A 12,412-nucleotide genomic window follows, 5' to 3' on the forward strand; every position below is an offset into this window, starting at 1 on the left:
GTCTTCAGTTGGAAAGTCAAGTTCCGAAAAGTCGTACCAAGGTGTGTACTCCACTGTATCGTATTAAGATAAACTTATTTTTTGACTTAAATCCTCACAGGCGAATATTTTGCTTTAATTTTGTGCTTAAAAGGTGAAGTATTACATAAAAAGAGTCAGAGAACATGAAGCTATGGGGCAGATGGACTCTCCTGGGACGGATGCCACAGGTGGCTTGAAGCAACATGTGAGTAAGATATAACACATGGTTAACTAAACCACAGTTCCTTATTATGAGACTGATTCCACGTTTTTAATTCTAATTTCGTCGTTTTCACCAAGGCCATCATTCTTTTATACCAGTTACAATGGGAGAGCCCATAAAACTTAGGCTATGTCAACATTTAGGCCAAATGTCCAATGGTTGTCGAAGCGAAGGCAATTCGTTGGTCGAACGAAGTTTGGTTAAAGGCTTAGTCAAATAAACTATATCAAAAAGGTATCAGGAGTTGCATCTAATTGCTATAAAATTCCTCTCTCTCTCTCTCTCTCTCTCTCTCTCTCTCTCTCTCAGGTGCCATGAATTAACCTAGGCAATTTGTGACGCCGGGCCGGTAGGCTACAACTTGAGACCAAGAGGATATATTATATTGATGTCGGAACTGGTTATATTTAACAGGAGGTTTATAATTCATCAGTACCGTAGATTTCAGCACTGAATGACCTCATAGGTCCCAGTGCTTGGCCTTTGGCCTAAATTTTGTATTCCGATTCCAATTCCAAGTACCGTAGATTGCGCGACGTCTTGAAATCTTGTGCCGTAAGATAGTATTGCTATATCAGGCAGGAAACATACATGTAGAAGATATCCATGTTTATTCCAAATTTCAATCAAGACTCATTCTCTGAGAAAAGACTAAATCCAGTCATGCATCAAGTACGAGACTTTGAACGGGAAACCTGTGGTAAAAATAATGGTAAAGATAATACCTGGTATTTTCGTATTACGAAATTCAAAGGCAGATCATAGCAATTGCGTAATGTAATTAGAAACTTCCAGTAATTTTCTAGTTTTAAATCGAGTGGATTATGAAAGAAGAAGGCTAGGCTGTGTCGTGTATATTGTTGAAAAATTCGGAGGGGAAATCATTATAATGAAGAGACGTTGGCCAGACGTAACACGAAGTGGAGCTACACCTAAACCTAACGTAGTCTTTGTGAGGATATCAAAACCAACATTATCAAATTCTTCTCGTACATCTTAGTAACAGGTAGCCATTTTTAAATTGTTACTTCAATTTATCAGTTAACTTAGCACTGAAATTTGCACTACAAAGCTCAGACGTCTACAAGTGAGCATTGATTGCTTGACGTCAGAGTAAGGAAAATGTTAGCCTAGAATATCTACAGCACGGGAGAAACAGCATTGAAAGAATTTAACGAAAGAACAGAGATGAAATAAAGAACCAGGGTAAACGCAAACTTTAGACCGTAGAAAAAATGTACTATATTAACAAAATAAATATGCTCACCAACTTCAGGTTAATTTTACGAAATTTATAAAAGCTCGGAGGAGAATGAAAATTATGATTTGGAAGTCTAAATACCTGGAACCTAAAAGGTAATCCAGGGTGAGCCATATTTTTCAGTGATATCGTGGAGACGAGGATTGTTTTTTCCAGTGTAATTTATTTTACGACAAAACCAGTTGTGAGTAGGATGACGACCATTTTGTCAAGCATTAACCTCCGTTTTCCATTTAATCACCCAGCCTCACTGGTATTTTGCAACCGATGTTTAAATCACTGACGGTAGCATTGAAGAGTCTTCTTTAGGTAAGGCTTGTGGGATTTTTCAGTGTTGCAAGAGGACAAACCAAAATAAATCTCTCCTGTTCACAGTACTAAAGTGGAGCAATGTATTGCACAGATATTTTCATTTATCAGTGTTTTAAGGTGCTCTGGCCACGTGTAGAGAACGGAGGACTAGGTGAGGGGAAACAGATGTTTACTGGCAATACGGAAGTTTTGGAAGTAAGGGCTGTGGAGGAGGATTAGATAGATAAAAGGCTGGTTAGATTGTGTGGAATAGACGGGGGAACGAAAATGGTTAGTGAAAGAGGGCTAGCGAGATAGATATGAGCGGGTCATTGTGGTTTGGTAGGATTGACGCACTGTTGATGAACCTTCTTACCTTTCCTCCAAAGCCACGCCTAGATATTGGAACGTGCATTGATGAGAGGTGGTGTAGTGTGTAGCCTATATTTATTCTTGAATATTTTTGCATACTCATGGATTTGAATATGTGATGTTAACCACACACATTATATATATATATATATATATATATATATATATATATATATATATGTGTGTGTGTGTGTGTGTGTGTGTGTGTGTGTGTGTGTGTGTGTGTGTCGGCACCCAAAAGAGAGAGGGAGGGTTGGGGGAGAGTATAATTCTTGATTATGTTACCATTAAACCCTCTGGATTCAGTGTTCTAAATTAGATCGTAATTGTTCCAATTTCAATTCATCAGAGTGCTAATTGCGAATATCCTCCGTATCCCCCCTTTTCCACTTACTGTTTTAATTATCATTGGTGCGTTTTTATATTTCACATATCGCTGTGTTTAAAATGGCATCTATTGCTAAGAGAGTTGGTCCGTTGAGAACAAGCTCCCACAGGCTACCTCACACTTGTGATTGAATATATGATATCGTCCTGGTTTTTAACAGTCGATTGGTTAATATCTATATCTAGTGGATCAAAAAAGAAGAAAAACAATGAGAGGGAAAAGTGAGACTGTAATATTACCTGTACGCCTCTTGAAAAAAAGGAAGATTATATAAAAATCAGAGTAATAATTGTAACATGGTTTGTTGGAAAGTAGTAAATATTGCAAGCAACTCAAATGAGTAATTGCAATTTTTATTTTCTCTCTTATTATTGTTTATTCAATATGAATAAAAACATAGGCTGTTTGTTTTTATTTATTTATTATTTTTTTTTTTTGTGTTTAACACCGAAAACCAAATGGTAGTAAGATCTACGTTTAGACTAGCCGTCGTTTAGCCCGAAGGCGAATGGAGGCGCCTTGGTCCTAGCTTTCGGGCGGTACGTAACGTCCACATAATCGGGACTTACCGTCTCGACCCCCTTACATCGCCGCATTTTTTTTCCACGGTATGGGTATACACTAGTCATGATGATAATATTCTGTAACCATTTGACAAAGTCTGCTATTTTGAAAATCGGTAGGGTGCAGAGAAGTAGTTCCACCTCTTCAAGAGCAGTAAACCATCCCAAACCTTTCAGATATACGAGTATTGTAACGAATTGAAATAGGTTTCCTGGTATATACCCATTATATAAGTTATAAAAGTACGTTACACTGGTTTGCATGCGCAAGTCACCTATTAGCTGAGGTTTAAAGTTTAAAAGTCAAACGCAGAGAAACAATGCCACGGCTTCAAAAGCTCCGCGCAAAACCTGTCATGGCGTATGAATTAAAAATGGTTTTCTGGATAGTCCATTGGTTATGCTTACGGTGTATATACGCCGGGAGGCACTGGATAATCTAACGGTTCCAATGCCTGGTCGTCAGACCAAACTTTTATAGACCAAGTCAATTATATTTATGCTAGGGTCCTACTATACAGCAACCGAGCTTCTTTCTTTCGTGTTTAATAATTTATCCCGCAAAGTTGCTCAATTATTGAGAATTTTCAGCTGCCTTTCGTTTTAATAAAAGATTTTTAGTTTAAGATAGGAGCCTTGGAAATAAAAAGAAACAAGGCGTCATTTTATGATAGCTAATGATTAATTTCAAGTGAAACCGCATCGTAAGTATCTGACACTGCCTTACAGCCCATTTTGTCTATGTCCTCAAACTTCTTTTCCATGACCTTCCACCACCTTGCGCACTTTTTCCCATTTAATTATTTTCACTTGTATTCAGTTTATATTCATATGTTTAGTTTTATTCCTTCCTTGTTGTTCCCTAATTTTCACATTGGCATTTTATTCTCTTTCTTGTCAAGGAAATTTATGGCCGTTTAGCTTGTCCCATGAGAATTTGTGTGTGTGTGTGTGTGTTGTAGGAGTAAGGCCTACGCATATTCCGAGGAATCTATATTTACTCAGCTTATTTTTCATTGAATTCCAAGAAGGCAGGATGTTAACATGGACACTTTAATCTGATATTGCTCGGTTTTGCATCCAATCAAATCACTTCGTCCTTCACGTCGCGTGATTAGGTCTGACAGATGGAGCTGGAATTCACTGAGAAATATTTTTTTAGTCAGTTGACTACAGATTGTCTGTGCTGGAGTATTTGTGCATCATTTTACGCTAAGATGCTTACAGCAGAAGGTTTTAGAATGCACAGAATAGATAGGCTTTCAGGCTGTATGTTTGGAGGAATTTATCGCCTTAGCTTTTTGTTTTTTATGTGCATTTTTTTTACGTACATACGATTTGCATCTTGAAGGGATGTTTTATTCTTGTGCAAATACTGGTAATGAGGGAGGAATAAAGAATCCTCTTCGTGCGTTTAATTTCGTAGACAAACTATTGATACTAATTTTAGTGAAATTTCACCGACTGCCAGATTACGGACCTTTTTTTGTTTATATCTTAAAGTTCCTTGAAGAAAAGCGATATATACCGAAATTATGGAAGAAATCGTAATACCAAATTTCTGGAACTGGCTTGGGCTTTTAGCTTTCATCCTCTTGACAGGTAATTTGTAGTTAAAGTAGAGGGTAACTGCTTCTTACATAGCTGAGTTGAAATACAACTCCATCTCAAAGTAAATTTTCATGGTTAATAATTTTTATCGCGAGTTTAGTTTTGTTTGTATACCAACACCTGTCCTTATTGGAGTTCTAATTTCTACGGGCTGCTTTCAAGAGCTACACCCAGTGCTGGTATATGACATATTTTTCTGTGGAATTAATTCTTGAAGGGTAAACTTGTCTCCTTGATTTCTATTCTTTGTGTGTGTGCTTTAAAAAGTTTTGTAATTTTCATAGTTGGACTTGAGTACCATTGTGGCTTTACCTCTAAGAACATTGGGTTTAAGCAGTAACAGACATCATCAAAAAGGGGATTCATTCAGCAGTGCCTTAAATATAGTCTTTATATACTTTTTAGATCAGATGTTGAGTGACAAAGTCCATTTAGTTAGAATTTACTTAAAATTCAAATTAGGTCCCCGTTGAATTGGAGCGGGAAATCTTGAGTTGTTTTATATGTTTATGTATCTACGTGTTTGTACACACACACACATTATATATATATATAATATATATATATACATATATATATATATATATATATATATATATATATATATATATATATATATATATATATATATATATATATATATATATATATATATATATATATATATATATATATATATATATATATATAATGGGTTCGTGTGAAACTTTGTCTAAAGATTTTGTCGATTTGAAAATAAAGCTTTAAGAAGAATATGAGGAATAAGATTGCGGGATAGAGTTACAAATGATACCATAAGGGAAATTACGGAAGTGCCTCATGTAGGTGAGAAAATTATGAAAAGAGTTGGAGAATAGTGCCTGATACTGTTAGCTGGGCTCCTGTCGGGGCTAGAAGAATTTGGAAAAGCCAGACCTACTTGAATTAGAACTTTGAGAAGGGAGGCTGGAGACGAATGGAGATTTGTGGAATATCTCTATCTATCAGTCTGTCTGTCTATCTATCTATCTATCTATCTATCTATCTATCTATCTATTTATTTATTAAAATTTAAAATGATTATACAGCTTTTCACATGTGTTGGAGGAGCATAGCATATGCATTTGATACGAGTAATAATCTAAGGTTATCTTTGGTGGTATGGTTATCTCTCTCTCTCTCTCTCTCTCTCTCTCTCTCTCTCTCTCTCTCTCTCTCTCTCTCTCTCTCTCTCTCACGCTGCAGAAAAATGGCTGTTATTTACGTCCTCAATATTTTTGCTCATGTTACCCAAGTATTGATTCTGTATCATCCTTTTTTTTTTATCTCTGCTGTCAAGTTTTGTCCTGTTGATCTGGCTTTGAGGCAGCTCGAGCCGTTACCAAGGTTACCTGTGTTCTAGTTCCTTGTGCATCTGTGTCACCTTTCTTATTTCACCTGCTTCCCAGTGCTGTTCTTTTCGAATTTGTACTATATAGGTTCTCGAGATAATGGACATACGGTATGCGTGTGTGCGTATGCTCATATCGTTGTTATGTCGACTGACGTTCTTGTGTTTGAATTTACTGTGTGCTATAAAACCATCATGCACACGGTATTATACTTCCGCATCTTGAAAAATACTGGATCACACTTTAAACAAATCATTTAAGTGCATGAGTGGCTATGTTTGTGAGGCTTTGCACGGCACATGAAGGAGACGAAGCAGTGGGCTGCAGGGAAAATGCGTGAGGATTGCTATTCCGTCAGGATTCGCTTCTTACATTCTTGCCTAGCTATCTGTCTGACTGTCTGTCTGTCTATGTATGTATATATGTATGTATATATATGTAAAAAAAATATATATGTTTTCTTGGCCTAGTGGTCATGCGACTTGCCTCACTAGGAGGAAGCCTCCTAGTTCCCGTAGGAGGTGAAGTATTTAATTTGGCCAGGGCAGTTAATTTGGCCAGGACAGTTAATAAGGACGGTAAACCCGCCCCCCTAAATAAAAAAAAAGATGAAAATCGCAAGGGTAACACGTCTTGTAGATGCCGGCTTTAGGGAAAATATATATATATATATAATATATTATATATTATATATATATATATATATATATATATATATATATATATATATATATATATAAACATATATTATATATATATATATGTATATATATTTGTATTATATATACACACTGTATATCTCACTGCATTTCAACTTAACCTTGTCTATCTTGAGCAGCGTAACCGTAGTCTCTACTGCGATTTTCAGCAATCGATATCCAACAAGGATATCGTAGCTTGTCTGAGTATTTTTGTCCCGGTTGTCTACGAACGGTATGTGAAGCCTTTTGGTCTCCTTCGGCCCTTAGGCCGTGCCCCTGCGCAGTCTTGGGTTTAGATTTCCTCGTTCAGGTTCACTTGTCTTCACAGATTCTCCTCTTTTCTCTTTCCTTTTTCACGTCTTTTGATATTACTTTGGAGTATCCCTGAGTGTGGTAATGACCTATTGGTTTGTTCCACAACACAGCAACAGCAATAATAATAATAATAGTAATGATAATAATAATAATGATAAAGTTAACCCCGTTTTTAGGGCTCTGAATCAAAATCCACGTCCTTATCCATTCAGTTATTCTTTCCTTTTTCACATCTTTTTATATTACTTTTGAATATTCTTATGTATGTTAATGGGTTTTGGTTTGTTCTTTAATAATAATAATAATAATAATAATAATAATAATAATAATAATAATAATAATAAGAAGAAGAAGAAGAAGAAGAAGAAGAAGAAGAAGATTAATCCCGTTTTTATGGATCTGAGCCACTGACCAATCAAACTCCTGGTTAGTGCTTTATCCACTCAGCTACTGTGGGTATACTACTATTGCGGATAACATCTTCGGGGATTTAAACCTCTGCCTAGTGATGCACCATGTCAACACTTCATTTCACCACAGGCGAATAATAATAATAATAATAATAATAATAATAATAATAATAATAATAATAAACATCAGTGTATGATGCGTGATCGTGGTCACCCTTCCAAGCACTGAGAACACCCACACTAACTAGAACGATGATCTGCAAGCAGTTTTAGCATGTATGCATACATGACATTTCAGAAATGCATGCTGGTCGAAGCACGCAATATCACGCCCGTCAGTGAACCTCATGCGGTGCACTGTAGGCATTAATTAAGGATCTTTGCAGCGTGCCTTCGGCCCCTAGCTGCAACCCCTTTCATTCCTTTTACTGTACCTCCGTTCATATTCTCTTTCTTCCATCTTCCTCTCCACCATCTCCTGACAATTGATTCATAGTGCAATTGCGAGGCTTTCCTCCTCTTACGCCTTTAAGACCTTTTTACTGTCAATTTCCCTTTCAGCGCTGAATGACCTCGTACGCCCCAGCGCTTGGCCTTTAGCCTAAATCCTATATTCTGTTCTGTCTTCGACAAATTTAGATCTCATCTCCCACATCTGAAACCGGAAAAACAGATGTTCTAGACAACTGCGTGGTATTATTGGAATAGTTGCCTTTTTTTATATATAATTATATTTTCTGGTACATATTTTCGGACATAGCAGTATTGGGATTGGAAGTGTAGAGGTTTAATGTTGCAGAAAATTGCTTCTCTTCCAAAATATCCCCAGTGGTGAAGAAATAGGGGGACATCGCCCCTGAAACGAAAACGACAGAGGAAGATTTGTTCACTACTTATAAGAGTTTTTAGTTTGGTCATCAGACGCTTTGAGTCTCACTTTGTTTATTGTATTGAGTCAGATTATCTTAGTAACTCTCTCTCTCTCTCTCTCTCTCTCTCTCTCTCTCTGTCTCTCTCTCTCTCTCTCTCTCTCTCTCTTCAGGTTTCAGTACTTCGTTTGGTATAAGTGTTGATATTGAGGATGAGGTTGCTTACCTCGTGAAACCCCGTAGGTGGGTTATGCCGTCATTTCACCTCACGCGATGCCCTGTGGGCATTACTTAAAATTCTTTGTAGTGTCCCTTCGGCCCTTAGCTACAACCCCTTTCATTCCCTGTACTGTACCTCCTTTCGTAGTCTCTTTCTTCCATCTTACTTTCCACCCTCTCCTAACAATTGTCTCATAGTGCAACTGCGAGGTCATCCTCCTGTTACACCTTTAAAAGCTTTTTTACTCTTAATTTCCCTTTCAGCAGTGAATGACCTCATAGCTCCCAACGCTTGGCCTTTAGCCTAAATTTTATAGTCAGTCCATTCCTTACCCCGTAAAAATGGGGTTAACTTTATTATTATTATTATTATTATTATTATTATTATTATTATTATTATTATTATTATTATTATTGAACAGACCATCACGCCATTGTCATGCTTAGGAATATTCCAAAGTAATAACACTAAATATGAAAAAAAGAAAGGAAAGAGAAAAATAAGCAAAGGAAAATCAGCTTGAATGACTTAATAGGTCCCAACGCTTGGCCTTAGGCCTAAATTTTATATTACATCCATTCCTTACCCAATAAAAATGGGGTTAACTTTATTATTATTATTATTATTATTATTATTATTATTATTATTATTATTAAACAAACCATAAGGCCACTGTCATGCTTAGGAATATTCCAAAGTAGTAACACAAAAATATATGTAAAAGGAAAGAAAAGAGAAGAATCAGCAAAAGAAAGTCAGCTTGAATGACCTCATAAGTCCCAACGCTTGGCCTTAGGCCTAAATTTTATATTCCATCCATTCCTTACCCAATAAAAATGGGGTTTAAATTTTATATTCCATCCATTCCTTACCCAATAAAAATGGGGTTAACTTTATTATTATTATTATTATTATAATTATTATTATTATTGAACAAATCATCAGGTCATTGTCATGCTTAGGAATATTCCAAAGTGATGATAACACTAAATATGAAAAAAGAAAGGAAAGAGAAGAATCAGCAAAAGAAAGTCAGCTTGAACACGGAAAACCGAAACCCTTGACAACTCGAGGACATTACATAAAGGCCAAAGGAGAACAGAAGGTTTCACATAACGTCCGTGTCGTCTATTTCCAGAAAAAAAGGTCTTTATCTAGACAAAAAAAACATGCCTCCCACGCAAGGTCACGGGAGAGCATGTGGCAACAGCTTGTGGCATTTGTTTTTTGGTAATCCATCCAAATAGTGACCGTACACAAATGTCTTTCTCGGCATTTCTGCAACAACTGGACCATAGCGGTGTAACTTGTTTTTTTGAATTCCGTTTCACTTAATTCTTCTGAAATTAATTGGCCATTTCTCATTTTGTTATTGTTTGACCAACTTTTTTTGCTTCGTAAGTTATCCTGTTTTTAATTGCGTTGATTTTAAATTGTCTTAAGAGTTTATTTTCAAGTATTCAGTTTTATTTACTCTGGGTCTCAGTTTGTCATGAGTGTTCAAAGGTCACTGATGAAATACGTTTCAGTGCGTACTCGGCTTCGTGCCCTAGGATTTGATCTTTGATTAAAGTGGCTGCAAGCTTAGGATGTTGTGTACTTCCGCTTGTCAGAGGATCATCCAGTTCATTTGTATGTTTCTGTATGTGTATTTATACACGTACTGTAGATTATTGTTACGCAAGCAAGCGCATGCATACACGCACACGCATACACACACATATATATATAGTGTGTGTACATATATATATATATATATATATATATATATATATATATATGTATATATATATATATATACATACATACATACATATATATACATACATACATACATACATACATACATACATACATACATACATACATAGTGCAGATTCTATAGGTATAAAGCAGGGACGCAGTGAGGAGAATATATAGTATACACGAATAACTATCAGCATTTTTGTCATCGGGCAAACCCAAAGGGAAAAAATGCCTTCTTTTCGACCAGTTTCGTTGTGGGTCTTATTTCAGTATAGTGGGTCTGATGACGGATTACGTCTTTCAGCAGTAAATCCCCCTTGGCTTCCATTTAAGCAAACGTCCAAGGCCCTTTAATCGATTTGTTAATTTATCTGTTATCTAACAACTGATCTCCTTCTGTATTTCCCATTACCTTCTGTTAATTCTTTCGAGTGAACACCATATTCTTTGGAAGATTGAATTTCAGGTCAGTGGCCCCTGACGGCTTGTTCAGTATGAAAAGGGGTTCATCTTCTGAATAATAATAATAATAATAATAATAATAATAATAATAATAATAATAATAATAATAATAATAAATTTCATCTGAGTGGGACTTCAAAGAGATTGTAGTAAGTGGGGGTGAAAAACATGGTGTAGTGAAATTTGGATGAATTAGATTTACTCATTTCTTAGTTTTGGTGTAAATTGATATTAAGGAATTAAGGAATTTTAAATTAAGAAAGTGTGATGGTAATTATAGTCAGTCTGGCCTGAAGTGGATGTTAATTGAATGTATGTATATGTCTGTATGTATGTGTGGGTGTTTTGTGGATTTCCCTTCTAAAAGTGTAGGTCAGATATTGTCTTGATTTGCTGTCCAAGACTGGTTGTCATGGCAGCCTTAGGAGCTCTCTCCTTGTCTGTTCAGTTGTTGAAGTAATGGGGAAGCTTTTCCTGGTATAACCGTCAGTCCTCAAATCTTTTGTATATGAGATAAAGTGGTATTAATTTTGGTCCCCGTAACTGGTAGCTTGATATTTACTGTAGCGAATAGTATTTCTTCGGTATTTGTTGTTGAAAGTTTTAGGATACTTTAGTGGTCAAAACATATGCGGTGCTTCTTTCTCTTTATAAATTTAATGCAGGAACAACAGTACCACAGTCTGGGACTTTGATAAAAGTCATGTTTGGATTTTGGATAAAGTTGTATATCCATTACTAGATTTGGGAACAAATACTGTATAATTTCCCAGGTGTGTCTGTTTCTGTGCTTGAAAATTAAAAAAGCCATTTTTTGATACTGCTGAATAAAGGTGCTTGCTAAATTTGTCTCTAGTGTTTATACGCTGCATGAAGTCAAGCACTTCGGGGTATAATTACTCTTTGTGATGTAATACTCTAAATGAAAGCTTTATCTCACGAATGTCTTGATATTGAATCTTGCTTCTGTCTACGTCACAGCACTGGGGAGTTCAACTTAGTGCGGAGTACGTGTGCAGATGATATTCCTCGCAATATTTATGTTCATTGCACTGCCGTAAGAAATAATATCTATTTCTGGTGTGAAGTGCACATTTAATAGTAAGGATATGTTAGCAAGGGCATACCTTGGGTATTCGTTACGGTGCTTATTACATCATCGTATCACCCTCGCTTTCAGCAACATGTGATGTAAACAGCCTCAGTGAAATTTTGCCAATCATGTCTTACCGGTGTTTTATTTTCTGTAAATCTTCAACTTTCTCATATTTCTCATCCAAGTAGGTCTAGGTCCTCCAACTCTCTTGGTGCCAACGGGAGCCCAGTTGACACTATGGCATTCTATTCTCTTCCCCAAACCATCTTCATCCCCCTTTCGTCATTCTCCCACCTGTATTTGGAACTTCCGTAATTTCCTTTGCTGCATATCACTGTATTGTTTATTATGTTTCCTTGTACGGAATTCATAATGGCATATGAAATATTTACCAAGAATTTCTATGCATTGTGTGATAGTACCTAGGTATCTGTTGTTTCCTAATGGCTTCAGATCTGGATGCTAGGCCAACTACATCTCATCAGTGTACACC

General features: G+C 36.3%; 1 protein-coding gene across 5 annotated transcripts in view; it reads left to right on the forward strand.

Annotated features, from left to right (window-relative positions):
• The window catches only part of LOC136840157 (glutamate-gated chloride channel-like), a 500,113-nt gene continuing 487,701 nt past the window's right edge, over window positions 1–12,412 (forward strand). For all 5 annotated transcript variants that reach the window (XM_067106604.1, XM_067106605.1, XM_067106606.1 and 2 more), the window contains exon 1: window positions 1–226. The gene's annotated coding sequence lies outside the window, so the exon portion shown is untranslated. The remainder of the gene's footprint in view (window positions 227–12,412) is intronic.

This window comes from Macrobrachium rosenbergii, chromosome 7 (assembly GCF_040412425.1).
Source record: "Macrobrachium rosenbergii isolate ZJJX-2024 chromosome 7, ASM4041242v1, whole genome shotgun sequence".
Taxonomy (NCBI): Eukaryota; Metazoa; Arthropoda; class Malacostraca; order Decapoda; family Palaemonidae; genus Macrobrachium; species Macrobrachium rosenbergii.